The sequence below is a fragment of the Phyllobates terribilis genome, unplaced genomic scaffold (genome assembly GCF_046119375.1).
Source record: "Phyllobates terribilis strain yellow unplaced genomic scaffold, ASM4611937v1 Scaffold_30__1_contigs__length_15301838, whole genome shotgun sequence".
Classification (NCBI taxonomy): Eukaryota; Metazoa; Chordata; class Amphibia; order Anura; family Dendrobatidae; genus Phyllobates; species Phyllobates terribilis.
Window position 1 is genome coordinate 10895742 of NW_027362790.1, and position 26370 is coordinate 10922111.

At 44.1% G+C, this 26370-nt stretch overlaps 12 non-coding genes and 5 pseudogenes across 12 annotated transcripts; all 17 read right to left on the reverse strand.

The window, feature by feature from the left end:
* Nucleotides 1-784: 784 nt before the first annotated feature.
* Nucleotides 785-876, reverse strand: LOC141180104 (U2 spliceosomal RNA; annotated as a pseudogene).
* A 1115-nt stretch (nt 877-1991) lies between these two features.
* On the reverse strand, nt 1992-2174 carry LOC141179977 (U2 spliceosomal RNA). Its single transcript, XR_012255886.1, has one exon. It is a non-coding gene; the product is annotated as a U2 spliceosomal RNA (small nuclear RNA).
* Nucleotides 2175-2973: 799 nt separating this feature from the next.
* LOC141180123 (U2 spliceosomal RNA) lies at nt 2974-3065 on the reverse strand (annotated as a pseudogene).
* Nucleotides 3066-4180: 1115 nt separating this feature from the next.
* On the reverse strand, nt 4181-4371 carry LOC141179154 (U2 spliceosomal RNA). Its single transcript, XR_012255195.1, has one exon. It is a non-coding gene; the product is annotated as a U2 spliceosomal RNA (small nuclear RNA).
* A 1115-nt stretch (nt 4372-5486) lies between these two features.
* Nucleotides 5487-5677, reverse strand: LOC141179392 (U2 spliceosomal RNA). Its single transcript, XR_012255411.1, has one exon. It is a non-coding gene; the product is annotated as a U2 spliceosomal RNA (small nuclear RNA).
* Nucleotides 5678-6792: 1115 nt separating this feature from the next.
* LOC141179155 (U2 spliceosomal RNA) lies at nt 6793-6983 on the reverse strand. The gene has a single exon (XR_012255196.1). It is a non-coding gene; the product is annotated as a U2 spliceosomal RNA (small nuclear RNA).
* A 1112-nt stretch (nt 6984-8095) lies between these two features.
* LOC141179749 (U2 spliceosomal RNA) lies at nt 8096-8278 on the reverse strand. The gene has a single exon (XR_012255727.1). It is a non-coding gene; the product is annotated as a U2 spliceosomal RNA (small nuclear RNA).
* A 524-nt stretch (nt 8279-8802) lies between these two features.
* LOC141180028 (U2 spliceosomal RNA) lies at nt 8803-8918 on the reverse strand (annotated as a pseudogene).
* A 1115-nt stretch (nt 8919-10033) lies between these two features.
* On the reverse strand, nt 10034-10224 carry LOC141179156 (U2 spliceosomal RNA). Its single transcript, XR_012255197.1, has one exon. It is a non-coding gene; the product is annotated as a U2 spliceosomal RNA (small nuclear RNA).
* Nucleotides 10225-11339: 1115 nt separating this feature from the next.
* Nucleotides 11340-11530, reverse strand: LOC141179157 (U2 spliceosomal RNA). Its single transcript, XR_012255198.1, has one exon. It is a non-coding gene; the product is annotated as a U2 spliceosomal RNA (small nuclear RNA).
* A 1112-nt stretch (nt 11531-12642) lies between these two features.
* On the reverse strand, nt 12643-12825 carry LOC141179750 (U2 spliceosomal RNA). The gene has a single exon (XR_012255728.1). It is a non-coding gene; the product is annotated as a U2 spliceosomal RNA (small nuclear RNA).
* Nucleotides 12826-13349: 524 nt separating this feature from the next.
* LOC141180029 (U2 spliceosomal RNA) lies at nt 13350-13465 on the reverse strand (annotated as a pseudogene).
* A 1115-nt stretch (nt 13466-14580) lies between these two features.
* LOC141179939 (U2 spliceosomal RNA) lies at nt 14581-14817 on the reverse strand (annotated as a pseudogene).
* A 6376-nt stretch (nt 14818-21193) lies between these two features.
* LOC141179438 (U2 spliceosomal RNA) lies at nt 21194-21384 on the reverse strand. The gene has a single exon (XR_012255453.1). It is a non-coding gene; the product is annotated as a U2 spliceosomal RNA (small nuclear RNA).
* Nucleotides 21385-22499: 1115 nt separating this feature from the next.
* On the reverse strand, nt 22500-22690 carry LOC141179158 (U2 spliceosomal RNA). The gene has a single exon (XR_012255199.1). It is a non-coding gene; the product is annotated as a U2 spliceosomal RNA (small nuclear RNA).
* Nucleotides 22691-23805: 1115 nt separating this feature from the next.
* LOC141179619 (U2 spliceosomal RNA) lies at nt 23806-23996 on the reverse strand. Its single transcript, XR_012255617.1, has one exon. It is a non-coding gene; the product is annotated as a U2 spliceosomal RNA (small nuclear RNA).
* Nucleotides 23997-25111: 1115 nt separating this feature from the next.
* Nucleotides 25112-25302, reverse strand: LOC141179160 (U2 spliceosomal RNA). The gene has a single exon (XR_012255200.1). It is a non-coding gene; the product is annotated as a U2 spliceosomal RNA (small nuclear RNA).
* Nucleotides 25303-26370: the final 1068 nt, after the last annotated feature.

Consider the following 26370-nt stretch of genomic DNA (forward strand, 5'->3'; position numbering starts at 1 on the left):
CGAGTGCGCTTAAAAAAGTGACAAGTGCCACAAAAAAAAGTGCACTAGGATGCTGGTCTTCTTGAAACCCTCTCCAAAAGGAGAAGGGTCCCCCAAACCATTCCCCGTCCCTCCGAGCCAGAAGGCCACAGCGAGGCACAGGGACAAATAGCCACCTCCAGCCGGAGCCAGAGGCGACTCAATCTTACCCTCAATACCTGCCCGAGTTCTCACCCGAGCAAGGCACTGGGAGCCAAAGACTGTGCTCCCCTCCCGGAAGAGGGGAGCCAACAACGCTCTCCTCCCGAAAGAGGAGAGCCAGGGGGTTTCAGGGGTGAGCGGAACCTGATGGCCACACACTCCCCCCCTAGACCTGCCAAGAGAGGAACCCGTAAGGGAACCGCATCCCGACAAAATCCTAGTAAGGACGTGGACACACGTGAAAAAGTGGACACACAGTGACAAAAAAAAATTAAATAAATAGTGAAGGTTTCACAGTATAATACTGCCCGGACCTTCGACCGGGAATTGAAAAATTCCCCATCCTAAGGCCAGAAGGCCCGGAATAAGGGTGTGTGTGAAGAAAGAAATATTGAAGTGCTAGTGCAAATGTGCCATAAACTCAAGTGGGGTTCCCAATCCCAGTGAGTTAAGGCACCCCAGGGTCACCACTCCTGGGGCACTTCACACTTCGGGCTTTCGATCTTCCCCGGCCCAATGGCGTCGATCCTGGGGGGCCATGCTTTCCACCAGATGACTATATTAGCCACCTGGCGTACTAACAAGCGCCTAAACCCCAGTGTGCATAATGTATCAATCTACTAGGGCGGCCAACATCCAAAACCGCCTTTTCGAAAGATACTACACTTGATCTTAGCCAAAAGGCCGAGAAGCGATAACCAGAATTGGTTTCAAACTACGGAGCCACCCAAGGATCCTGAAAAGTCCATTTGTGGAGATGAGCTCCTGGACTCCCGTTAAGAAGACATGTTGTCAACCTCTAGATCCCTTACATGCCTGCACTTTTCGGCTTGCTGCTGCTGCAATCCACGCGTTTTAGATCTGCATAACTCCACCTCTTTAAACACAGCACCTTCACCCCCTGCTGTTCCCACCTGCCTCAACACCATTGGAAGGGAGGAGAACCAATTAAGGCGGGGGGTGGGGTGGAACGAGCAGCTGTCTACCCTTAGCAGGAGGGCTCCTGATTACATACCTCTCCTGCTGCTGCTGCTGCTGGCTGTCCAGCAGCAGACTGAAGGTGGCTGCTGCTGTGCACAGGTATATAAAGGCTCAGAGCCTATTATGACACGCGCAGCCAGCGTTCCATTGCCACATTCCATCTACTGCAGGCAGGATACCTGGCTGGCTGAATGTCGCTGAGAAGCTCACAGAGACCGCCATAAGCAACAGTTTAACAGAATGCCACAGACTAATCAACCAAACTTTTTGGGTTGGGTTCTCTTTTATAGTCTGCAGGCATTAAATGAAAGAAGTCAGTGTTCCAGCAGAGGGAGACAACGTTTCAGAAAAGGCATTGTAGCAAACCAAAAAAGAAATTTTAAGCGCAGCAGAGTAACCAGCGCACATACCTGTTAGCTCAGGTGAGTTTAAAAGGCTGCTGTTGATAACAAGGGCATTTGCTAAATAGATGGTGTGTGTGCAACAATATACTGAAAGGTCAATTATATTGTGCAGCTTATCTCACCACCTGTAGTTATTTAGGTGAAAGCTCCAAAATGCTTGCCTAATATGTCTGTTTATCCAAAAGGAAGTAAAAAGGGAGAGCTAGAAAGATAGCATTGCATCACATTACATGGCAATGCAATGCACAGTTGCTGAAGTTGAACCAAAATGAGCTTGTAATCTGGCTTCTGCAACTTTGAACATGAAAAATCCAGTGAGGAGAAGAAAAGCAAAGCCAAAGATTCCATCCCAAAATCCGACAAACAAGCAAAATGAACAAAAAACATTGAATTCAATTCTTTCTGATTTTAGAAACTGCATTAAAGAAGGGGTGCACCGGTCCTGGAGATACTGCAATACCAGGTCAATGCGTGGAGTGGACAGAGCAAGCTCTTTTTCCATCTCCCTGTTCTAAAAATCCATTTATTATATGGTCCCCAGATATGGGACGTATCAGATATTAAACTGATAAGAACAGATTTTTTTTTTTTTTTTTTCGAAAGCCCGAATTCGTGTACAAAACCCGAGTGCGCTTAAAAAAGTGACAAGTGCCACAAAAAAAAGTGCACTAGGATGCTGGTCTTCTTGAAACCCTCTCCAAAAGGAGAAGGGTCCCCCAAACCATTCCCCGTCCCTCCGAGCCAGAAGGCCACAGCGAGGCACAGGGACAAATAGCCACCTCCAGCCGGAGCCAGAGGCGACCCAATCTTACCCTCAATACCTGCCCGAGTTCTCACCCGAGCAAGGCACTGGGAGCCAAAGACTGTGCTCCCCTCCCGGAAGAGGGGAGCCAACAACGCTCTCCTCCCGAAAGAGGAGAGCCAGGGGGGTTCAGGGGGGAGCGGAACCTGATGGCCACACACTCCCCCCCTAGACCTGCCAAGAGAGGAACCCGTAAGGGAACCGCATCCCGACAAAATCCTAGTAAGGACGTGGACACACGTGAAAAAGTGGACACACAGTGACAAAAAAAAATTAAATAAATAGTGAAGGTTTCACAGTATAATACTGCCCGGACCTTCGACCGGGAATTGAAAAATTCCCCATCCTAAGGCCAGAAGGCCCGGAATAAGGGTGTGTGTGAAGAAAGAAATATTGAAGTGCTAGTGCAAATGTGCCATAAACTCAAGTGGGGTTCCCAATCCCAGTGAGTTAAGGCACCCCAGGGTCACCACTCCTGGGGCACTTCACACTTCGGGCTTTCGATCTTCCCCGGCCCAATGGCGTCGATCCTGGGGGGCCATGCTTTCCACCAGATGACTATATTAGCCACCTGGCGTACTAACAAGCGCCTAAACCCCAGTGTCCATAATGTATCAATCTACTAGGGCGGCCAACATCCAAAACCGCCTTTTCGAAAGATACTACACTTGATCTTAGCCAAAAGGCCGAGAAGCGATAACCAGAATTGGTTTCAAACTACGGAGCCACCCAAGGATCCTGAAAAGTCCATTTGTGGAGATGAGCTCCTGGACTCCCGTTAAGAAGACATGTTGTCAACCTCTAGATCCCTTACATGCCTGCACTTTTCGGCTTGCTGCTGCTGCAATCCACGCGTTTTAGATCTGCATAACTCCACCTCTTTAAACACAGCACCTTCACCCCCTGCTGTTCCCACCCGCCTCAACACCGTTGGAAGGGAGGAGAACCAATTAAGGCGGGGGGTGGGGTGGAACGAGCAGCTGTCTACCCTTAGCAGGAGGGCTCCTGATTACATACCTCTCCTGCTGCTGCTGCTGCTGGCTGTCCAGCAGCAGACTGAAGGTGGCTGCTGCTGTGCACAGGTATATAAAGGCTCAGAGCCTATTATGACACGCGCAGCCAGCGTTCCATTGCCACATTCCATCTACTGCAGGCAGGATACCTGGCTGGCTGAATGTCGCTGAGAAGCTCACAGAGACCGCCATAAGCAACAGTTTAACAGAATGCCACAGACTAATCAACCAAACTTTTTGGGTTGGGTTCTCTTTTATAGTCTGCAGGCATTAAATGAAAGAAGTCAGTGCTCCAGCAGAGGGAGACAACGTTTCAGAAAAGGCATTGTAGCAAACCAAAAAAGAAATTTTAAGCGCAGCAGAGTAACCAGCGCACATACCTGTTAGCTCAGGTGAGTTTAAAAGGCTGCTGTTGATAACAAGGGCATTTGCTAAATAGATGGTGTGTGTGCAACAATATACTGAAAGGTCAATTATATTGTGCAGCTTATCTCACCACCTGTAGTTATTTAGGTGAAAGCTCCAAAATGCTTGCCTAATATGTCTGTTTATCCAAAAGGAAGTAAAAAGGGAGAGCTAGAAAGATAGCATTGCATCACATTACATGGCAATGCAATGCACAGTTGCTGAAGTTGAACCAAAATGAGCTTGTAATCTGGCTTCTGCAACTTTGAACATGAAAAATCCAATGAGGAGAAGAAAAGCAAAGCCAAAGAGTCCATCCCAAAATCCGACAAACAAGCAAAATGAACAAAAAACATTGAATTCAATTCTTTCTGATTTTAGAAACTGCATTAAAGAAGGGGTGCACCGGTCCTGGAGATACTGCAATACCAGGTCAATGCGTGGAGTGGACAGAGCAAGCTCTTTTTCCATCTCCCTGTTCTAAAAATCCATTTAATATATGGTCCCCAGATAGGGGACGTATCAGATATTAAACTGATAAGAACAGATACTACACTTGATCTTAGCCAAAAGGCCGAGAAGCGATAACCAGAATTGGTTTCAAACTACGGAGCCACCCAAGGATCCTGAAAAGTCCATTTGTGGAGATGAGCTCCTGGACTCCCGTTAAGAAGACATGTTGTCAACCTCTAGATCCCTTACATGCCTGCACTTTTCGGCTTGCTGCTGCTGCAATCCACGCGTTTTAGATCTGCATAACTCCACCTCTTTAAACACAGCACCTTCACCCCCTGCTGTTCCCACCCGCCTCAACACCGTTGGAAGGGAGGAGAACCAATTAAGGCGGGGGGTGGGGTGGAACGAGCAACTGTCTACCCTTAGCAGGAGGGCTCCTGATTACATACCTCTCCTGCTGCTGCTGCTGCTGGCTGTCCAGCAGCAGACTGAAGGTGGCTGCTGCTGTGCACAGGTATATAAAGGCTCAGAGCCTATTATGACACGCGCAGCCAGCGTTCCATTGCCACATTCCATCTACTGCAGGCAGGATACCTGGCTGGCTGAATGTCGCTGAGAAGCTCACAGAGACCGCCATAAGCAACAGTTTAACAGAATGCCACAGACTAATCAACCAAACTTTTTGGGTTGGGTTCTCTTTTATAGTCTGCAGGCATTAAATGAAAGAAGTCAGTGTTCCAGCAGAGGGAGACAACGTTTCAGAAAAGGCATTGTAGCAAACCAAAAAAGAAATTTTAAGCGCAGCAGAGTAACCAGCGCACATACCTGTTAGCTCAGGTGAGTTTAAAAGGCTGCTGTTGATAACAAGGGCATTTGCTAAATAGATGGTGTGTGTGCAACAATATACTGAAAGGTCAATTATATTGTGCAGCTTATCTCACCACCTGTAGTTATTTAGGTGAAAGCTCCAAAATGCTTGCCTAATATGTCTGTTTATCCAAAAGGAAGTAAAAAGGGAGAGCTAGAAAGATAGCATTGCATCACATTACATGGCAATGCAATGCACAGTTGCTGAAGTTGAACCAAAATGAGCTTGTAATCTGGCTTCTGCAACTTTGAACATGAAAAATCCAATGAGGAGAAGAAAAGCAAAGCCAAAGAGTCCATCCCAAAATCCGACAAACAAGCAAAATGAACAAAAAACATTGAATTCAATTCTTTCTGATTTTAGAAACTGCATTAAAGAATGGGTGCACCGGTCCTGGAGATACTGCAATACCAGGTCAATGCGTGGAGTGGACAGAGCAAGCTCTTTTTCCATCTCCCTGTTCTAAAAATCCATTTAATATATGGTCCCCAGATAGGGGACGTATCAGATATTAAACTGATAAGAACAGATACTACACTTGATCTTAGCCAAAAGGCCGAGAAGCGATAACCAGAATTGGTTTCAAACTACGGAGCCACCCAAGGATCCTGAAAAGTCCATTTGTGGAGATGAGCTCCTGGACTCCCGTTAAGAAGACATGTTGTCAACCTCTAGATCCCTTACATGCCTGCACTTTTCGGCTTGCTGCTGCTGCAATCCACGCGTTTTAGATCTGCATAACTCCACCTCTTTAAACACAGCACCTTCACCCCCTGCTGTTCCCACCCGCCTCAACACCGTTGGAAGGGAGGAGAACCAATTAAGGCGGGGGGTGGGGTGGAACGAGCAGCTGTCTACCCTTAGCAGGAGGGCTCCTGATTACATACCTCTCCTGCTGCTGCTGCTGCTGGCTGTCCAGCAGCAGACTGAAGGTGGCTGCTGCTGTGCACAGGTATATAAAGGCTCAGAGCCTATTATGACACGCGCAGCCAGCGTTCCATTGCCACATTCCATCTACTGCAGGCAGGATACCTGGCTGGCTGAATGTCGCTGAGAAGCTCACAGAGACCGCCATAAGCAACAGTTTAACAGAATGCCACAGACTAATCAACCAAACTTTTTGGGTTGGGTTCTCTTTTATAGTCTGCAGGCATTAAATGAAAGAAGTCAGTGTTCCAGCAGAGGGAGACAACGTTTCAGAAAAGGCATTGTAGCAAACCAAAAAAGAAATTTTAAGCGCAGCAGAGTAACCAGCGCACATACCTGTTAGCTCAGGTGAGTTTAAAAGGCTGCTGTTGATAACAAGGGCATTTGCTAAATAGATGGTGTGTGTGCAACAATATACTGAAAGGTCAATTATATTGTGCAGCTTATCTCACCACCTGTAGTTATTTAGGTGAAAGCTCCAAAATGCTTGCCTAATATGTCTGTTTATCCAAAAGGAAGTAAAAAGGGAGAGCTAGAAAGATAGCATTGCATCACATTACATGGCAATGCAATGCACAGTTGCTGAAGTTGAACCAAAATGAGCTTGTAATCTGGCTTCTGCAACTTTGAACATGAAAAATCCAATGAGGAGAAGAAAAGCAAAGCCAAAGAGTCCATCCCAAAATCCGACAAACAAGCAAAATGAACAAAAAACATTGAATTCAATTCTTTCTGATTTTAGAAACTGCATTAAAGAAGGGGTGCACCGGTCCTGGAGATACTGCAATACCAGGTCAATGCGTGGAGTGGACAGAGCAAGCTCTTTTTCCATCTCCCTGTTCTAAAAATCCATTTAATATATGGTCCCCAGATAGGGGACGTATCAGATATTAAACTGATAAGAACAGATACTACACTTGATCTTAGCCAAAAGGCCGAGAAGCGATAACCAGAATTGGTTTCAAACTACGGAGCCACCCAAGGATCCTGAAAAGTCCATTTGTTGAGATGAGCTCCTGGACTCCCGTTAAGAAGACATGTTGTCAACCTCTAGATCCCTTACATGCCTGCACTTTTCGGCTTGCTGCTGCTGCAATCCACGCGTTTTAGATCTGCATAACTCCACCTCTTTAAACACAGCACCTTCACCCCCTGCTGTTCCCACCCGCCTCAACACCGTTGGAAGGGAGGAGAACCAATTAAGGCGGGGGGTGGGGTGGAACGAGCAGCTGTCTACCCTTAGCAGGAGGGCTCCTGATTACATACCTCTCCTGCTGCTGCTGCTGGCTGTCCAGCAGCAGACTGAAGGTGGCTGCTGCTGTGCACAGGTATATAAAGGCTCAGAGCCTATTATGACACGCGCAGCCAGCGTTCCATTGCCACATTCCATCTACTGCAGGCAGGATACCTGGCTGGCTGAATGTCGCTGAGAAGCTCACAGAGACCGCCATAAGCAACAGTTTAACAGAATGCCACAGACTAATCAACCAAACTTTTTGGGTTGGGTTCTCTTTTATAGTCTGCAGGCATTAAATGAAAGAAGTCAGTGTTCCAGCAGAGGGAGACAACGTTTCAGAAAAGGCATTGTAGCAAACCAAAAAAGAAATTTTAAGCGCAGCAGAGTAACCAGCGCACATACCTGTTAGCTCAGGTGAGTTTAAAAGGCTGCTGTTGATAACAAGGGCATTTGCTAAATAGATGGTGTGTGTGCAACAATATACTGAAAGGTCAATTATATTGTGCAGCTTATCTCACCACCTGTAGTTATTTAGGTGAAAGCTCCAAAATGCTTGCCTAATATGTCTGTTTATCCAAAAGGAAGTAAAAAGGGAGAGCTAGAAAGATAGCATTGCATCACATTACATGGCAATGCAATGCACAGTTGCTGAAGTTGAACCAAAATGAGCTTGTAATCTGGCTTCTGCAACTTTGAACATGAAAAATCCAATGAGGAGAAGAAAAGCAAAGCCAAAGAGTCCATCCCAAAATCCGACAAACAAGCAAAATGAACAAAAAACATTGAATTCAATTCTTTCTGATTTTAGAAACTGCATTAAAGAAGGGGTGCACCGGTCCTGGAGATACTGCAATACCAGGTCAATGCGTTGAGTGGACAGAGCAAGCTCTTTTTCCATCTCCCTGTTCTAAAAATCCATTTAATATATGGTCCCCAGATAGGGGACGTATCAGATATTAAACTGATAAGAACAGATTTTTTTGATTGAAGCTGCATCCAAGGCACTGAAAAATGTGACCGAAGTCACACCAAAACAGCGCACGAGGCGAGGATTCATGTGGACCCTTCCCGGAGGAGAGGGTCCCCAATAAACCATCCCCATCCCTCCGAGCCAGAAGGCCACAGCGAGGGTCAGGGATCTCCGATGCTCTCCCTAGCCGAAGCCGGAGAAGAGCCGTTTTCGTGCTCCCAGCTTCCATCTAGGCTGCCACCCTAGTGGAGCTGGAGCCTGTGTTGGTTTCTCAGCCCAAAGCTGACCGGACCTCCGACCGGGTTTATAAAAATTCCCCTTCCTAGCCCGGAGGCCAGGAATAGGGGGGGTTGCTCAGAAAGTATGATTGGCAAAGGTGCGGCGTGCTACGAAGCCAAGTCTTTCCGGGGTTCCCAGTCCCAGTAAGCTTGGACTCCCACCAGGGCGCCTACTCCTGGGGCACATTGCTCCAAAGCCCTCACACTTACCCAGCCTAGTGACTTCGATCCTGGAGGGCCATGTTTTCCATCAGATAACTCTATGAGCCACCTGGCGTACTAACAAGTGCACCAAACCAGTGTGTAATATGCATCAATTTACTAGGGCAGCCCAAGGACAAAACTGCCTTTTCAAAAGATACTACACTTGATCTTAGCCAAAAGGCCGAGAAGCGATAACCAGAATTGGTTTCAAACTACGGAGCCACCCAAGGATCCTGAAAGGTCCATTTGTGGAGATGAGCTCCTGGACTCCCGTTAAGAAGACATGTTGTCAACCTCTAGATCCCTTACATGCCTGCACTTTTCGGCTTGCTGCTGCTGCAATCCACGCGTTTTAGATCTGCATAACTCCACCTCTTTAAACACAGCACCTTCACCCCCTGCTGTTCCCACCCGCCTCAACACCGTTGGAAGGGAGGAGAACCAATTAAGGCGGGGGGTGGGGTGGAACGAGCAGCTGTCTACCCTTAGCAGGAGGGCTCCTGATTACATACCTCTCCTGCTGCTGCTGCTGCTGGCTGTCCAGCAGCAGACTGAAGGTGGCTGCTGCTGTGCACAGGTATATAAAGGCTCAGAGCCTATTATGACACGCGCAGCCAGCGTTCCATTGCCACATTCCATCTACTGCAGGCAGGATACCTGGCTGGCTGAATGTCGCTGAGAAGCTCACAGAGACCGCCATAAGCAACAGTTTAACAGAATGCCACAGACTAATCAACCAAACTTTTTGGGTTGGGTTCTCTTTTATAGTCTGCAGGCATTAAATGAAAGAAGTCAGTGTTCCAGCAGAGGGAGACAACGTTTCAGAAAAGGCATTGTAGCAAACCAAAAAAGAAATTTTAAGCGCAGCAGAGTAACCAGCGCACATACCTGTTAGCTCAGGTGAGTTTAAAAGGCTGCTGTTGATAACAAGGGCATTTGCTAAGTAGATGGTGTGTGTGCAACAATATACTGAAAGGTCAATTATATTGTGCAGCTTATCTCACCACCTGTAGTTATTTAGGTGAAAGCTCCAAAATGCTTGCTTAATATGTCTGTTTATCCAAAAGGAAGTAAAAAGGGAGAGCTAGAAAGATAGCATTGCATCACATTACATGGCAATGCAATGCACAGTTGCTGAAGTTGAACCAAAATGAGCTTGTAATCTGGCTTCTGCAACTTTGAACATGAAAAATCCAATGAGGAGAAGAAAAGCAAAGCCAAAGAGTCCATCCCAAAATCCGACAAACAAGCAAAATGAACAAAAAACATTGAATTCAATTCTTTCTGATTTTAGAAACTGCATTAAAGAAGGGGTGCACCGGTCCTGGAGATACTGCAATACCAGGTCAATGCGTGGAGTGGACAGAGCAAGCTCTTTTTCCATCTCCCTGTTCTAAAAATCCATTTAATATATGGTCCCCAGATAGGGGACGTATCAGATATTAAACTGATAAGAACAGATACTACACTTGATCTTAGCCAAAAGGCCGAGAAGCGATAACCAGAATTGGTTTCAAACTACGGAGCCACCCAAGGATCCTGAAAAGTCCATTTGTGGAGATGAGCTCCTGGACTCCCGTTAAGAAGACATGTTGTCAACCTCTAGATCCCTTACATGCCTGCACTTTTCGGCTTGCTGCTGCTGCAATCCACGCGTTTTAGATCTGCATAACTCCACCTCTTTAAACACAGCACCTTCACCCCCTGCTGTTCCCACCCGCCTCAACACCGTTGGAAGGGAGGAGAACCAATTAAGGCGGGGGGTGGGGTGGAACGAGCAGCTGTCTACCCTTAGCAGGAGGGCTCCTGATTACATACCTCTCCTGCTGCTGCTGCTGCTGGCTGTCCAGCAGCAGACTGAAGGTGGCTGCTGCTGTGCACAGGTATATAAAGGCTCAGAGCCTATTATGACACGCGCAGCCAGCGTTCCATTGCCACATTCCATCTACTGCAGGCAGGATACCTGGCTGGCTGAATGTCGCTGAGAAGCTCACAGAGACCGCCATAAGCAACAGTTTAACAGAATGCCACAGACTAATCAACCAAACTTTTTGGGTTGGGTTCTCTTTTATAGTCTGCAGGCATTAAATGAAAGAAGTCAGTGTTCCAGCAGAGGGAGACAACGTTTCAGAAAAGGCATTGTAGCAAACCAAAAAAGAAATTTTAAGCGCAGCAGAGTAACCAGCGCACATACCTGTTAGCTCAGGTGAGTTTAAAAGGCTGCTGTTGATAACAAGGGCATTTGCTAAATAGATGGTGTGTGTGCAACAATATACTGAAAGGTCAATTATATTGTGCAGCTTATCTCACCACCTGTAGTTATTTAGGTGAAAGCTCCAAAATGCTTGCCTAATATGTCTGTTTATCCAAAAGGAAGTAAAAAGGGAGAGCTAGAAAGATAGCATTGCATCACATTACATGGCAATGCAATGCACAGTTGCTGAAGTTGAACCAAAATGAGCTTGTAATCTGGCTTCTGCAACTTTGAACATGAAAAATCCAATGAGGAGAAGAAAAGCAAAGCCAAAGAGTCCATCCCAAAATCCGACAAACAAGCAAAATGAACAAAAAACATTGAATTCAATTCTTTCTGATTTTAGAAACTGCATTAAAGAAGGGGTGCACCGGTCCTGGAGATACTGCAATACCAGGTCAATGCGTGGAGTGGACAGAGCAAGCTCTTTTTCCATCTCCCTGTTCTAAAAATCCATTTAATATATGGTCCCCAGATAGGGGACGTATCAGATATTAAACTGATAAGAACAGATACTACACTTGATCTTAGCCAAAAGGCCGAGAAGCGATAACCAGAATTGGTTTCAAACTACGGAGCCACCCAAGGATCCTGAAAAGTCCATTTGTGGAGATGAGCTCCTGGACTCCCGTTAAGAAGACATGTTGTCAACCTCTAGATCCCTTACATGCCTGCACTTTTCGGCTTGCTGCTGCTGCAATCCACGCGTTTTAGATCTGCATAACTCCACCTCTTTAAACACAGCACCTTCACCCCCTGCTGTTCCCACCCGCCTCAACACCGTTGGAAGGGAGGAGAACCAATTAAGGCGGGGGGTGGGGTGGAACGAGCAGCTGTCTACCCTTAGCAGGAGGGCTCCTGATTACATACCTCTCCTGCTGCTGCTGCTGGCTGTCCAGCAGCAGACTGAAGGTGGCTGCTGCTGTGCACAGGTATATAAAGGCTCAGAGCCTATTATGACACGCGCAGCCAGCGTTCCATTGCCACATTCCATCTACTGCAGGCAGGATACCTGGCTGGCTGAATGTCGCTGAGAAGCTCACAGAGACCGCCATAAGCAACAGTTTAACAGAATGCCACAGACTAATCAACCAAACTTTTTGGGTTGGGTTCTCTTTTATAGTCTGCAGGCATTAAATGAAAGAAGTCAGTGTTCCAGCAGAGGGAGACAACGTTTCAGAAAAGGCATTGTAGCAAACCAAAAAAGAAATTTTAAGCGCAGCAGAGTAACCAGCGCACATACCTGTTAGCTCAGGTGAGTTTAAAAGGCTGCTGTTGATAACAAGGGCATTTGCTAAATAGATGGTGTGTGTGCAACAATATACTGAAAGGTCAATTATATTGTGCAGCTTATCTCACCACCTGTAGTTATTTAGGTGAAAGCTCCAAAATGCTTGCCTAATATGTCTGTTTATCCAAAAGGAAGTAAAAAGGGAGAGCTAGAAAGATAGCATTGCATCACATTACATGGCAATGCAATGCACAGTTGCTGAAGTTGAACCAAAATGAGCTTGTAATCTGGCTTCTGCAACTTTGAACATGAAAAATCCAATGAGGAGAAGAAAAGCAAAGCCAAAGAGTCCATCCCAAAATCCGACAAACAAGCAAAATGAACAAAAAACATTGAATTCAATTCTTTCTGATTTTAGAAACTGCATTAAAGAAGGGGTGCACCGGTCCTGGAGATACTGCAATACCAGGTCAATGCGTTGAGTGGACAGAGCAAGCTCTTTTTCCATCTCCCTGTTCTAAAAATCCATTTAATATATGGTCCCCAGATAGGGGACGTATCAGATATTAAACTGATAAGAACAGATTTTTTTGATTGAAGCTGCATCCAAGGCACTGAAAAATGTGACCGAAGTCACACCAAAACAGCGCACGAGGCGAGGATTCATGTGGACCCTTCCCGGAGGAGAGGGTCCCCAATAAACCATCCCCATCCCTCCGAGCCAGAAGGCCACAGCGAGGGTCAGGGATCTCCGATGCTCTCCCTAGCCGAAGCCGGAGAAGAGCCGTTTTCGTGCTCCCAGCTTCCATCTAGGCTGCCACCCTAGTGGAGCTGGAGCCTGTGTTGGTTTCTCAGCCCAAAGCTGACCGGACCTCCGACCGGGTTTATAAAAATTCCCCTTCCTAGCCCGGAGGCCAGGAATAGGGGGGGTTGCTCTGAAAGTATGATTGGCAAAGGTGCGGCGTGCTACGAAGCCAAGTCTTTCCAGGGTTCCCAGTCCCAGTAAGCTTGGACTCCCACCAGGGCGCCTACTCCTGGGGCACATTGCTCCAAAGCCCTCACACTTACCCAGCCTAGTGACTTCGATCCTGGAGGGCCATGTTTTCCATCAGATAACTCTATGAGCCACCTGGCGTACTAACAAGTGCACCAAACCAGTGTGTAATATGCATCAATTTACTAGGGCAGCCCAAGGACAAAACTGCCTTTTCAAAAGATACTACACTTGATCTTAGCCAAAAGGCCGAGAAGCGATAACCAGAATTGGTTTCAAACTACGGAGCCACCCAAGGATCCTGAAAGGTCCATTTGTGGAGATGAGCTCCTGGACTCCCGTTAAGAAGACATGTTGTCAACCTCTAGATCCCTTACATGCCTGCACTTTTCGGCTTGCTGCTGCTGCAATCCACGCGTTTTAGATCTGCATAACTCCACCTCTTTAAACACAGCACCTTCACCCCCTGCTGTTCCCACCCGCCTCAACACAGTTGGAAGGGAGGAGAACCAATTAAGGCGGGGGGTGGGGTGGAACGAGCAGCTGTCTACCCTTAGCAGGAGGGCTCCTGATTACATACCTCTCCTGCTGCTGCTGCTGCTGGCTGTCCAGCAGCAGACTGAAGGTGGCTGCTGCTGTGCACAGGTATATAAAGGCTCAGAGCCTATTATGACACGCGCAGCCAGCGTTCCATTGCCACATTCCATCTACTGCAGGCAGGATACCTGGCTGGCTGAATGTCGCTGAGAAGCTCACAGAGACCGCTATAAGCAACAGTTTAACAGAATGCCACAGACTAATCAACCAAACTTTTTGGGTTGGGTTCTCTTTTATAGTCTGCAGGCATTAAATGAAAGAAGTCAGTGTTCCAGCAGAGGGAGACAACGTTTCAGAAAAGGCATTGTAGCAAACCAAAAAAGAAATTTTAAGCGCAGCAGAGTAACCAGCGCACATACCTGTTAGCTCAGGTGAGTTTAAAAGGCTGCTGTTGATAACAAGGGCATTTGCTAAATAGATGGTGTGTGTGCAACAATATACTGAAAGGTCAATTATATTGTGCAGCTTATCTCACCACCTGTAGTTATTTAGGTGAAAGCTCCAAAATGCTTGCTTAATATGTCTGTTTATCCAAAAGGAAGTAAAAAGGGAGAGCTAGAAAGATAGCATTGCATCACATTACATGGCAATGCAATGCACAGTTGCTGAAGTTGAACCAAAATGAGCTTGTAATCTGGCTTCTGCAACTTTGAACATGAAAAATCCAATGAGGAGAAGAAAAGCAAAGCCAAAGAGTCCATCCCAAAATCCGACAAACAAGCAAAATGAACAAAAAACATTGAATTCAATTCTTTCTGATTTTAGAAACTGCATTAAAGAAGGGGTGCACCGGTCCTGGAGATACTGCAATACCAGGTCAATGCGTGGAGTGGACAGAGCAAGCTCTTTTTCCATCTCCCTGTTCTAAAAATCCATTTAATATATGGTCCCCAGATAGGGGACGTATCAGATATTAAACTGATAAGAACAGATTTTTTTTTTTTTTTTTTTTTTTTTTTTTTTTTTTTTTTTTTTTAGACTCAGATTACAAAGTCTTGGAATCAACAAAAAGATAAGAAGACTCAAATCCATCATCGTGCATTCTACCAATTTTAATACTTCTCCAAATCTTTTATTTTCTTTTTCTTTTATATATATATATTTATTTATTTTTTCCCTCTTTTTTTTTTTTTTAAAAAATTATATAGTTTTGGCTATTTTTTTTTGTTTGTTTTTGTTTTTGTTTTTTTGTTTTTCCACAGGTTTTCAAAAAATCAAAGCTTACAAGGTAAGTTCATTCCATTTACATTGTTTCCATTTCTCATTTGCTTTCACCTTGCCAAGCGTCATTTTGTCCCTCCAGAAATACATGTACAAATAACTTAGACATAATTTAATACACTGGTCGACTGTTACTTCCTTATGTTTAAACACTAAAATGTTCCTTGCTTTCCACAATGCCGCCTTCACACATGCAATAATAATCCATACAATTTTAAAATCCTCCTCTCTTATCCCCATCCCATAAAATACTCTGTAAAAATCCAAAAAATTAACAGTACTCACAGCTCTCACTATATTGCACACTTTCCTCCATATTGTCTGTGCAAAATTACAATTCCAGAAGATGTGCATGGGTGTTTCACTATTCCCACACCTGGATCTTGGGCACACTTCAGATCTTACCAACCCACGCCTGTGTTGGAACTCACGGGTTGGCAGGCAGTCTTTTACTATACACCAGAGTAAATCCCTGTGTTCATTAGATAACACACTATAATTTACATTCATCCAGATTCTTTCCACAATTTTGAATGAAAAATGTTCCACAGGACTGATACCTATTCTCTCTTCCAGGATTTTTAGGATTTTTTTATGGCATTTAAGAACATTTATTTCGACCATCTTAAGTTTAAAATCTCTTAAAATTTTTTCTAAAACAATATAATTTCCTGGAGGTAAAAACCTATAAGGCCTATTTAGAGACATCTCCAACCATTTATAATTTCTAATATAGAAACCTAAATTATATATAGAAAACAACTTTAGCTTAGAGCCTGGTCCTAATAAAGTGCATACACAGTTCGCTACATACTTTGCATATAAAAAGGACCTAATATCCGGAAAACCTTTCCCACCTTTTTTCTTTGATTTATATATCTCCTCTCTCTTTACTCTTTCCATCTTGGATCTCCATAAAAAATTAAAACATACCTTAATAACTCTCTTCATGATATTATTTTGGGGGATAAAAACTGTTGAGACATATAAAAACATTGGGAGTAAAACCTGTCTAATAATTAAAATTTTTCCTTCCAGGGTAAGATCTCTCAACTGCCAGAAAGTAATCTTTTTCTTAACTCTTTCCAGCAGAGACTCCCAATTTCTTACATTACCACCTGACTCTGAGAAATAAATACCTAAAATTTTTACTTCATTCATTCTTGTTAATTTACACTCAGAATCTACAATAAAATCACCAACAGTTAAAATACCAGATTTTTCCATGTTAATTTTAAAACCCGATGCGCCCCCAAACCAATCCACTGTTCTTATGGCTCTGTTCATGCTTCTAGTGTCTTTAACTAAAACCGTCACATCATCCATATATGCCACCACTTTAACTTGTTCATTGCAACTCCCGGGAATAAAAAAACCATTGATTACCTTATCTCTCCTAAAAGCTGCTAAAAGTGGTTCAATTGCACAAATAAAAAGAATAGGGGATAAGGGACACCCCTGTTTAACGCCACAGTTTATTTTTACATTATCAGATAAAAAACCATTAATAGATATTTTGCTAAAACATGATTTGTAAAGAGATTTAATACGTTTGCTAAAAACATCCGGGCATCCCATTTTCTCTAAAACTGCAAATAAAAAATCATGGGCAACTCTATCGTACGCTTTTTCAAAATCCAAAGTAATTAGAGCAAGCTTTTGTTTTCTGTCTAAAACATCCCATAAAACATCCCTGATTAAAATCAATGAGTCGCTGATTCTCAGATTTGGCACTGCACACGTCTGATCCACTTCTATTACTGAGCCGATTACCTTTTTTAATCTATTTGCTAGTAACTTTGCATATACCTTACAGTCCGTATTTAAAAGGGTTATTGGTCTCCAATTTTTAATCAGTTCTTTATTTCCTTTCTTAAATAATAAAACAATAAGACCCTCCCACCACGACTCTGGGACACTAAAAGATGCTTCTGCTTCTAAAATTACTTCATAAAAATCCTCACCCATGATCTCCCATAAACACTTGTAAAATTCAACAGGTAGTCCATCTGCTCCCGGCGTTTTGTTATTTTGTAGCGTATTAATTGTATTAAAAACTTCCTCTTTAGTAAAATTCCCTATTAAAAAAGATTTATCTTCCGCATTAAAATTTTTTTCCAGTCCTTCTAAAAAATGTTTTTTTAGAGACACATCCGTGTTTTTAACAGAAAATAAATCATCATAAAATTCTTTTGCTTTCATCTTCTTCCCCTCCAAACTTGTTTCTCCTTCCAAAACCTTCATATAATCCTTCTTGTCACATATTTTTTTAAAAAAGAATTTTGTGCATTTTTCATCCTCGTCTAAAACTTTTACTCGGGAATTAAAAATAATTTCTTTACCTTTTTCTTTCAGGCAGTTTTGGATCTTTTCTTTTGTTGTTCGGATCGCCTCCTGCAGATCACATCCGTTATTTTCGAGGTGAAAAAAACATTGCAGTTTAGCATTAAGATCATTATAAAAAATACGTTTTGCAGCAGCTTTCTTCTTTCCTTCTTTAATAAAAAATATTTTTACCTCCTTCTTGACAAAATCCCACCAATTAAAAATAGATTTAAAAAACGTTTTTTTTAGCTTCAGTTTTTCATACAGCTTTTTAAAACCTTCCATAACCACCTCGTCTTGTAGTAGGGATACATTAAATTTCCAGTGTGACGGTCTTTTATCCACATCTGATTCTATTTTAAAACTACATTCTATTATTTTATGATCTGAAAAAGGTGTTGAATGCGTTTTAAAACCTGAGCATGTTAGGGCTTGAGATATAAAAATATAATCTATTCTGGATGAAACACCTCTCCCCACCCAAGTGACTTCATGCTCCTTTTTTTGTCCATCTAATGCCCATGTATCTTTAAGATTAAAAGCTGCTAAAATATTTCTAAGACATGAAGCTGACCCATCTTTTACATTTTTTAAATGACAATTAAAATCCCCACCTAAAACTAATGGATCTACTCCAGGTAAAAACAGCTGCAACAGTTCAAACAAATGTAATCTCAAGGCTTTTTCTGCATTTGCATACACATTAAAACACCTCACTTTCTTCCCATTTTTCTGCACATCAATTCTTAAAATCCTCCCAGGGTATATCTCTTCATAATTTACAATCTCCCAATCTTTAGAGCATAAAAACCCCACACCATCACTTTTTGACTCGTTCCCACCAGAAAAGCATAAGTTACCCTTCCATATACCCTGTAAATATTCATAGCTTATTTTTTTTTGTCAAATTACATTCTTGTAGAAAGATAAAATCAATATTTTCATTATTTAAAAAATCATATAAAGCAGTTCTCTTATATAGGTCGTTAAACCCCTGAACATTCAGGGACATTGAGCGGATCATCTTCTAACATTTAGTGCAGGGCTCTTCCCTCCGCCCTCATTCTCTACTGCCGGAGAAGATGGGTCTACCTCCAGATCTGATACATCCGAAGATGACACACTCCCCAGCAGACTTGTTGCTTCTAATGCCTTTACTTTCCCACCACATGGTATTCCTTCATTATCACTTCTATCCACACTTCTTTTTAGAGATTTTTCTGTGCAGTCCATTTGTACCTGCGCGCAAGGTAAGCTCTGCGACAGGGAATTAGTAGGAGTGGACTCCACTACTTCTGGAATATCACTTTCCCCTCCACAACTACTCCCTTTACTTAGTGGAGAAATTTCTTGCAACATTTGACTCTTCTCTTCTCTCTTCTGATCTTCTTTCTTCTGTTCTTCTATCTTCTTCTTTTCATTCTTATCTTCTTTCTTCTTATCTTCTTTCTTCTGCTCTTCTCTCTTTTTCCTTTCCATCTGTTTCTTTATCTCCATGGCCCTTTTTTCTATGTCCTCTATCCTCTTCTGTTTTTCCTCTTCCTTCTTTCTCTTCCTTTCTTCCAACTTCCTTTCCTCTTCTTCTTGTGATTTTTTAACCCGTTCCTCCTTCTTCTTCTCCTTCATTGCCCGTCCCTCCTCTTCCTCTTTTCTCTTTCTTTCTGTCTCCTCCTTCTCACTCCTTTCTTTCTCCTCTTCCCCTTTTTCCTCTTCAGCAGCAATGCCTGCTTCCACATCGTCTTTAGCTTCTTGTTGCTGTTCTTCAGGCGATGTGTCCATCTCCTCTACATCCTTTTTCTTATTTTTAGGGCACTCATCCATCTGGTGAGGAGTACCCATGCAACTAAAACACTTGTTACATTCTGCATCCAGATGTCCATATTTTTTACACACACGGCAGTAGTGTGGCATCCCTGGGAAGAATAAATAACCGCGGCTATGGTTGATATAAACCTGCGGCGGAGGTCTGGACACGCCCCCCTCCTCATTCGGGTTCTTCCTAAATGATACCACATACACACGTTTCCCGTTCCACACTCCAAACTGTGTTTCCCCGCGTCTCTTAGGGATGATTTTGTCACAATACATTGATAGGTAACTTTCAACCTCAGAGTCTGTAATAAATGGACTAAACAAATGAATCGTCAGTACTTTCATTGAAAACTGAAAAGAGGGGATTACTTTCACCCCCTCCAGCTCTACCTTCTCTTTATTTACTTCATAAAGAGCGTAGGCACTTTCACACTGCGAGGCTTTATTAAGCGTAACATCATAAAGTCCTCGAGAAAAAAAAGATTGAAAGCAAAAAAGATGCTCCTTGTCGATCTTCAAGAGCTTACAAATAACATTGAAAATAAATTGAGAATCTTTCACCTGCCGGTGGTCAGGAGCAACCACGAACCTGATGGTGTCCTTCAGCGGATGCTCCTCCGAGAAATAATCATTCGGGTTGCTTGCTTGATTCTCCTTCCTTCCTCCAGGGTTTCTCCTTGTCTCCATGATTTTCCTCTTCTTTTCCAGATACCAAGGAAAATATCACACACGGATCGCAGCCTCCACGAAGTTCGTCCTCCCTCCAACACACCGTCCTCCGTAAAGAAAAGGCACTGCAGCTTTAGCACCGATTCCCAAAAGCAGCACTGGATATCTCCAAAGGCCAAGAATCGGTTCTGCCACCACAGTAACCTTCAGCCCAATGTCACAACCCACTACAGATCGTGCCAAAAGGCCGAGAAGCGATAACCAGAATTGGTTTCAAACTACGGAGCCACCCAAGGATCCTGAAAAGTCCATTTGTGGAGATGAGCTCCTGGACTCCCGTTAAGAAGACATGTTGTCAACCTCTAGATCCCTTACATGCCTGCACTTTTCGGCTTGCTGCTGCTGCAATCCACGCGTTTTAGATCTGCATAACTCCACCTCTTTAAACACAGCACCTTCACCCCCTGCTGTTCCCACCCGCCTCAACACCGTTGGAAGGGAGGAGAACCAATTAAGGCGGGGGGTGGGGTGGAACGAGCAGCTGTCTACCCTTAGCAGGAGGGCTCCTGATTACATACCTCTCCTGCTGCTGCTGGCTGTCCAGCAGCAGACTGAAGGTGGCTGCTGCTGTGCACAGGTATATAAAGGCTCAGAGCCTATTATGACACGCGCAGCCAGCGTTCCATTGCCACATTCCATCTACTGCAGGCAGGATACCTGGCTGGCTGAATGTCGCTGAGAAGCTCACAGAGACCGCCATAAGCAACAGTTTAACAGAATGCCACAGACTAATCAACCAAACTTTTTGGGTTGGGTTCTCTTTTATAGTCTGCAGGCATTAAATGAAAGAAGTCAGTGTTCCAGCAGAAGGAGACAACGTTTCAGAAAAGGCATTGTAGCAAACCAAAAAAGAAATTTTAAGCGCAGCAGAGTAACCAGCGCACATACCTGTTAGCTCAGGTGAGTTTAAAAGGCTGCTGTTGATAACAAGGGCATTTGCTAAATAGATGGTGTGTGTGCAACAATATACTGAAAGGTCAATTATATTGTGCAGCTTATCTCACCACCTGTAGTTATTTAGGTGAAAGCTCCAAAATGCTTGCCTAATATGTCTGTTTATCCAAAAGGAAGTAAAAAGGGAGAGCTAGAAAGATAGCATTGCATCACATTACATGGCAATGCAATGCACAGTTGCTGAAGTTGAACCATGAGCTTGTAATCTGGCTTCTGCAACTTTGAACATGAAAAATCCAATGAGGAGAAGAAAAGCAAAGCCAAAGAGTCCATCCCAAAATCCGACAAACAAGCAAAATGAACAAAAAACATTGAATTCAATTCTTTCTGATTTTAGAAACTGCATTAAAGAAGGGGTGCACCGGTCCAGGAGATACTGCAATACCAGGTCAATGCGTGGAGTGGACAGAGCAAGCTCTTTTTCCATCTCCCTGTTCTAAAAATCCATTTAATATATGGTCCCCAGATAGGGGACGTATCAGATATTAAACTGATAAGAACAGATACTACACTTGATCTTAGCCAAAAGGCCGAGAAGCGATAACCAGAATTGGTTTCAAACTACGGAGCCACCCAAGGATCCTGAAAAGTCCATTTGTGGAGATGAGCTCCTGGACTCCCGTTAAGAAGACATGTTGTCAACCTCTAGATCCCTTACATGCCTGCACTTTTCGGCTTGCTGCTGCTGCAATCCACGCGTTTTAGATCTGCATAACTCCACCTCTTTAAACACAGCACCTTCACCCCCTGCTGTTCCCACCCGCCTCAACACCGTTGGAAGGGAGGAGAACCAATTAAGGCGGGGGGTGGGGTGGAACGAGCAGCTGTCTACCCTTAGCAGGAGGGCTCCTGATTACATACCTCTCCTGCTGCTGCTGCTGCTGGCTGTCCAGCAGCAGACTGAAGGTGGCTGCTGCTGTGCACAGGTATATAAAGGCTCAGAGCCTATTATGACACGCGCAGCCAGCGTTCCATTGCCACATTCCATCTACTGCAGGCAGGATACCTGGCTGGCTGAATGTCGCTGAGAAGCTCACAGAGACCGCCATAAGCAACAGTTTAACAGAATGCCACAGACTAATCAACCAAACTTTTTGGGTTGGGTTCTCTTTTATAGTCTGCAGGCATTAAATGAAAGAAGTCAGTGTTCCAGCAGAAGGAGACAACGTTTCAGAAAAGGCATTGTAGCAAACCAAAAAAGAAATTTTAAGCGCAGCAGAGTAACCAGCGCACATACCTGTTAGCTCAGGTGAGTTTAAAAGGCTGCTGTTGATAACAAGGGCATTTGCTAAATAGATGGTGTGTGTGCAACAATATACTGAAAGGTCAATTATATTGTGCAGCTTATCTCACCACCTGTAGTTATTTAGGTGAAAGCTCCAAAATGCTTGCCTAATATGTCTGTTTATCCAAAAGGAAGTAAAAAGGGAGAGCTAGAAAGATAGCATTGCATCACATTACATGGCAATGCAATGCACAGTTGCTGAAGTTGAACCAAAATGAGCTTGTAATCTGGCTTCTGCAACTTTGAACATGAAAAATCCAATGAGGAGAAGAAAAGCAAAGCCAAAGAGTCCATCCCAAAATCCGACAAACAAGCAAAATGAACAAAAAACATTGAATTCAATTCTTTCTGATTTTAGAAACTGCATTAAAGAAGGGGTGCACCGGTCCTGGAGATACTGCAATACCAGGTCAATGCGTGGAGTGGACAGAGCAAGCTCTTTTTCCATCTCCCTGTTCTAAAAATCCATTTAATATATGGTCCCCAGATAGGGGACGTATCAGATATTAAACTGATAAGAACAGATACTACACTTGATCTTAGCCAAAAGGCCGAGAAGCGATAACCAGAATTGGTTTCAAACTACGGAGCCACCCAAGGATCCTGAAAAGTCCATTTGTGGAGATGAGCTCCTGGACTCCCGTTAAGAAGACATGTTGTCAACCTCTAGATCCCTTACATGCCTGCACTTTTCGGCTTGCTGCTGCTGCAATCCACGCGTTTTAGATCTGCATAACTCCACCTCTTTAAACACAGCACCTTCACCCCCTGCTGTTCCCACCCGCCTCAACACCGTTGGATGGGAGGAGAACCAATTAAGGCGGGGGGTGGGGTGGAACGAGCAGCTGTCTACCCTTAGCAGGAGGGCTCCTGATTACATACCTCTCCTGCTGCTGCTGCTGCTGGCTGTCCAGCAGCAGACTGAAGGTGGCTGCTGCTGTGCACAGGTATATAAAGGCTCAGAGCCTATTATGACACGCGCAGCCAGCGTTCCATTGCCACATTCCATCTACTGCAGGCAGGATACCTGGCTGGCTGAATGTCGCTGAGAAGCTCACAGAGACCGCCATAAGCAACAGTTTAACAGAATGCCACAGACTAATCAACCAAACTTTTTGGGTTGGGTTCTCTTTTATAGTCTGCAGGCATTAAATGAAAGAAGTCAGTGTTCCAGCAGAAGGAGACAACGTTTCAGAAAAGGCATTGTAGCAAACCAAAAAAGAAATTTTAAGCGCAGCAGAGTAACCAGCGCACATACCTGTTAGCTCAGGTGAGTTTAAAAGGCTGCTGTTGATAACAAGGGCATTTGCTAAATAGATGGTGTGTGTGCAACAATATACTGAAAGGTCAATTATATTGTGCAGCTTATCTCACCACCTGTAGTTATTTAGGTGAAAGCTCCAAAATGCTTGCCTAATATGTCTGTTTATCCAAAAGGAAGTAAAAAGGGAGAGCTAGAAAGATAGCATTGCATCACATTACATGGCAATGCAATGCACAGTTGCTGAAGTTGAACCAAAATGAGCTTGTAATCTGGCTTCTGCAACTTTGAACATGAAAAATCCAATGAGGAGAAGAAAAGCAAAGCCAAAGAGTCCATCCCAAAATCCGACAAACAAGCAAAATGAACAAAAAACATTGAATTCAATTCTTTCTGATTTTAGAAACTGCATTAAAGAAGGGGTGCACCGGTCCTGGAGATACTGCAATACCAGGTCAATGCGTGGAGTGGACAGAGCAAGCTCTTTTTCCATCTCCCTGTTCTAAAAATCCATTTAATATATGGTCCCCAGATAGGGGACGTATCAGATATTAAACTGATAAGAACAGATACTACACTTGATCTTAGCCAAAATGCCGAGAAGCGATAACCAGAATTGGTTTCAAACTACGGAGCCACCCAAGGATCCTGAAAAGTCCATTTGTGGAGATGAGCTCCTGGACTCCCGTTAAGAAGACATGTTGTCAACCTCTAGATCCCTTACATGCCTGCACTTTTCGGCTTGCTGCTGCTGCAATCCACGCGTTTTAGATCTGCATAACTCCACCTCTTTAAACACAGCACCTTCACCCCCTGCTGTTCCCACCCGCCTCAACACCGTTGGAAGGGAGGAGAACCAATTAAGGCGGGGGGTGGGGTGGAACGAGCAGCTGTCTACCCTTAGCAGGAGGGCTCCTGATTACATACCTCTCCTGCTGCTGCTGCTGCTGGCTGTCCAGCAGCAGACTGAAGGTGGCTGCTGCTGTGCACAGGTATATAAAGGCTCAGAGCCTATTATGACACGCGCAGCCAGCGTTCCATTGCCACATTCCATCTACTGCAGGCAGGATACCTGGCTGGCTGAATGTCGCTGAGAAGCTCACAGAGACCGCCATAAGCAACAGTTTAACAGAATGCCACAGACTAATCAACCAAACTTTTTGGGTTGGGTTCTCTTTTATAGTCTGCAGGCATTAAATGAAAGAAGTCAGTGTTCCAGCAGAAGGAGACAACGTTTCAGAAAAGGCATTGTAGCAAACCAAAAAAGAAATTTTAAGCGCAGCAGAGTAACCAGCACACATACCTGTTAGCTCAGGTGAGTTTAAAAGGCTGCTGTTGATAACAAGGGCATTTGCTAAATAGATGGTGTGTGTGCAACAATATACTGAAAGGTCAATTATATTGTGCAGCTTATCTCACCACCTGTAGTTATTTAGGTGAAAGCTCCAAAATGCTTGCCTAATATGTCTGTTTATCCAAAAGGAAGTAAAAAGGGAGAGCTAGAAAGATAGCATTGCATCACATTACATGGCAATGCAATGCACAGTTGCTGAAGTTGAACCAAAATGAGCTTGTAATCTGGCTTCTGCAACTTTGAACATGAAAAATCCAATGAGGAGAAGAAAAGCAAAGCCAAAGAGTCCATCCCAAAATCCGACAAACAAGCAAAATGAACAAAAAACATTGAATTCAATTCTTTCTGATTTTAGAAACTGCATTAAAGAAGGGGTGCACCGGTCCTGGAGATACTGCAATACCAGGTCAATGCGTGGAGTGGACAGAGCAAGCTCTTTTTCCATCTCCCTGTTCTAAAAATCCATTTAATATATGGTCCCCAGATAGGGGACGTATCAGATATTAAACTGATAAGAACAGATACTACACTTGATCTTAGCCAAAAGGCCGAGAAGCGATAACCAGAATTGGTTTCAAACTACGGAGCCACCCAAGGATCCTGAAAAGTCCATTTGTGGAGATGAGCTCCTGGACTCCCGTTAAGAAGACATGTTGTCAACCTCTAGATCCCTTACATGCCTGCACTTTTCGGCTTGCTGCTGCTGCAATCCACGCGTTTTAGATCTGCATAACTCCACCTCTTTAAACACAGCACCTTCACCCCCTGCTGTTCCCACCCGCCTCAACACTGTTGGAAGGGAGGAGAACCAATTAAGGCGGGGGGTGGGGTGGAACGAGCAGCTGTCTACCCTTAGCAGGAGGGCTCCTGATTACATACCTCTCCTGCTGCTGCTGCTGCTGGCTGTCCAGCAGCAGACTGAAGGTGGCTGCTGCTGTGCACAGGTATATAAAGGCTCAGAGCCTATTATGACACGCGCAGCCAGCGTTCCATTGCCACATTCCATCTACTGCAGGCAGGATACCTGGCTGGCTGAATGTCGCTGAGAAGCTCACAGAGACCGCCATAAGCAACAGTTTAACAGAATGCCACAGACTAATCAACCAAACTTTTTGGGTTGGGTTCTCTTTTATAGTCTGCAGGCATTAAATGAAAGAAGTCAGTGTTCCAGCAGAAGGAGACAACGTTTCAGAAAAGGCATTGTAGCAAACCAAAAAAGAAATTTTAAGCGCAGCAGAGTAACCAGCGCACATACCTGTTAGCTCAGGTGAGTTTAAAAGGCTGCTGTTGATAACAAGGGCATTTGCTAAATAGATGGTGTGTGTGCAACAATATACTGAAAGGTCAATTATATTGTGCAGCTTATCTCACCACCTGTAGTTATTTAGGTGAAAGCTCCAAAATGCTTGCCTAATATGTCTGTTTATCCAAAAGGAAGTAAAAAGGGAGAGCTAGAAAGATAGCATTGCATCACATTACATGGCAATGCAATGCACAGTTGCTGAAGTTGAACCAAAATGAGCTTGTAATCTGGCTTCTGCAACTTTGAACACGAAAAATCCAATGAGGAGAAGAAAAGCAAAGCCAAAGAGTCCATCCCAAAATCCGACAAACAAGCAAAATGAACA